This window comes from Triticum urartu, chromosome 2 (assembly GCF_003073215.2).
Source record: "Triticum urartu cultivar G1812 chromosome 2, Tu2.1, whole genome shotgun sequence".
Taxonomy (NCBI): domain Eukaryota; kingdom Viridiplantae; phylum Streptophyta; class Magnoliopsida; order Poales; family Poaceae; genus Triticum; species Triticum urartu.
In genome coordinates, this window is record NC_053023.1 from 340,749,539 (window position 1) to 340,752,502 (window position 2,964).

Sequence of the window (2,964 nt, forward strand, 5' to 3'; positions counted from 1 at the left end):
ACAACATTATTATTCTTATATATAGATAAATAGAACAAAGATCTGCGTTTTATTAAGAAAAATACATTGGGCTGCCGATCTTTAAGAAAAAAGCCCATAGGCTGGTATGGACCTCAAAAACTAAGTTGAAACCACTGTCTCCGTATGTCGTGGGCTACGCATGTTAAAAAACAAAACCTAGGCCTAGCGGATACTTGTCCGCCCTCTGGAAAAAAATGATACCAACTAGATCCCCGAGTGAACTGGATTAAACAGGGGGCTGGCGACATGACTGAAGAAGCACATCAGGAGCGAATTTTTTTCTTGAGTGGATGGCTCTCGATGGCGTTTTTTACTTGCCTCTACACCATCCAACTTGTATTTTTAGCCTCCCAGTCCGTGGTGGACCAGCAACCCATTTGCTGGGCGGGCTAACCTACAGAAACCAGCACTCAATTTTTCATCAAGCCTGAAAAACAACGCAGTACTTTGTTTGTTTTGAGACCGAAAACATTACGGCAGGGGTTGAGCGGGGGAGGGGGAAGACAGAGCAAAAAGATTAAAAAGAGCTAATGTGCCATTGCTACCCTAATAAAGCAGGTGCAATTCTTCTCGGGAAGAAGGTGTGCCATTCACACCCACACATTGCAAATCCCACAGTAGGTATACTAACAAGTTCACACACAAGTACGACAGAAAAGGTAAACATTCGTATCAAACTCAGGTTCACAGGACACGTTCATATTCATAGCCAACATTCACAATCAACAACTCAAAAGATTCATATATACACAAGTTCAGCATGTATATGCATCCAAGTGATTGATAGATCACACGACAATATTCATAGATAATTCATAAAAAGATTCAGATATACACATGTTCAGTATGTTTATGCATCCAAATGATTGAGATCACAGCCAATATCATCCATGGACAAACTTTAATTACCTAGGGTACAGACTGGTAAATGTTGTTCAGTCGGAGGTACTTCTTGATAAAATTATTGCTTTTACGAGTAAACTTTCGAGTACATAAGAGGCAGCACAGACAATCTGAACTTTGCTTGTAGGTTTATCCTCAAATAGTGGCCTCATGCCGAGGGAGGTTTGAGCAAGTTGGCCACTACTTTCATCCAACTGGTTTACTGGCTCATCTTGGTCCTGTAGCTCACCAAAAATCTACATTGCAGACAAGAAAGGAGGCGATTGAGAAAATGAACCACCCAATTTTTTTGTGCATTTCAACTGAAATGGAGCATCCCTGGCGTGCAGACTGATTAAGTTCTAGATGAATATACGCGTCACCCAACTTGTCTGGAATCTTTAGACTCCATGCCATACAGTTCACTACCATATGTGCCGATAACCAAAAGGCACAAGTTGGGACCAAAGACTGGACTGCGTTTTTCTGGGCTATGCACTAATCAATATTTTTGGCGTTCACTCTCCTAATACTTGGAGTTTGACAACTGGTTGACGCCGGTTGATACTCGAATGAATATAGGCACTTCTTCTAGTCAACATTGATGCTTGTCTGAGTGAACTTTGGAGTACATAGCAGCAGCATAAGTACATGTCCATCTGATCTTTTTGTGCAGTTCTACTGAAATCACCCAATGTAACGATTTTTCTACGAGTTCAAGCTCCAAGTTACTCCTTTATGAAATCGTCAAACAGTAGCACAATACCAATACATATGACACGCACAATAATCAGGATAAAGACCAGTACCAACCTGTGTGAGGTAGCATATCAATTACTATTTCCTTTGACTGGAAGCCAAGATAAGCCAATCGACTGAAAGCAAAGGAAGGAAGCAAGCACATATTAGAAACTGACAGGAAAGGAAGGAAGCTGTCGAGGCAATGAAGCACCCAAAGTTTTTGTGCAGTTCCACCAAAATCGAGCATCCCTGTTGGCACTTATATTGAGAGAGTGTGATTACTGTAATAGTGGCACTAGTTGATGAAACATACACTAACAAATAGAAGCACCCTGATTATCTTAATGGGTAAAGTTAGAAACATAGTAGTCTTGCTTAAAGAGAGGTATTAGTTTATTTAATCAATGACAATTAGCTCAACACTCAAAGCATTGCCATGTATCATAGGTTGCAAAACTTTAATGTGCAAAGATAAAGGAGTTTCTCATGACAGTAACACGATAGAAATAGAGATAACATCAAACTAATATGGATGAAGGCCTTAGGCCGGTACCAACCTGAGAAAAAAACTTATTCATGTAGTCCCAGAAGAGATGATAAAGCACTCACTGGAATCACTCAATACTATATATTTTTGTGCACTTCAAATGTATGGTTGAAATCACTCTTGTTTTACCACTGCTGAGATTATATCGAAAGATTATCAAGAACTTCCAGAAGAGTTAAAGCACTGGCTGGGATACAATTCATTGTATTGTCTTGTGTAGTTACACTAAAATGTATGATTGGCACAACACGAGCCCTGTTTGCACAAGTAGGAACAAGGTGAAACCTTCATTAGCTTAGTGAGAAAGGATAGAAAGACATTAGCATATTACTCTAACAGTAGCATCAAATTCATCATTGTAACGCCCTCGATGCGGCTATATCTCCTACGTGTCGAAGCACGACTTAGAGGCATAACTGCATTGAAAGCAATGTCGCAAGTAAGGTAATCTTCACAACAACCCATGTAAATAGATAATAAGGGGAAAGGTACATAGTTGGATTACACTCGCCACGTCACACAAAGTACATAAATAGCATTACATCAACCAATACAATCATGGTCCGACTACGGTACCAAAATAAAAGATCAAACCCAACATGCGACATGGTCCCGATCGCCCCAACTGGGCACCACTACGGATCATCAGGGAAAGACACGTTGTAACGGCGTGAGTCTTCGTCGAACTCCCACTTGAGCTCAAGCGCATCATCTGGAACGGAGTCATCGGGCCCTGCATCTGGTTTGGAAGTAATCTATGAGCCACGGGGACT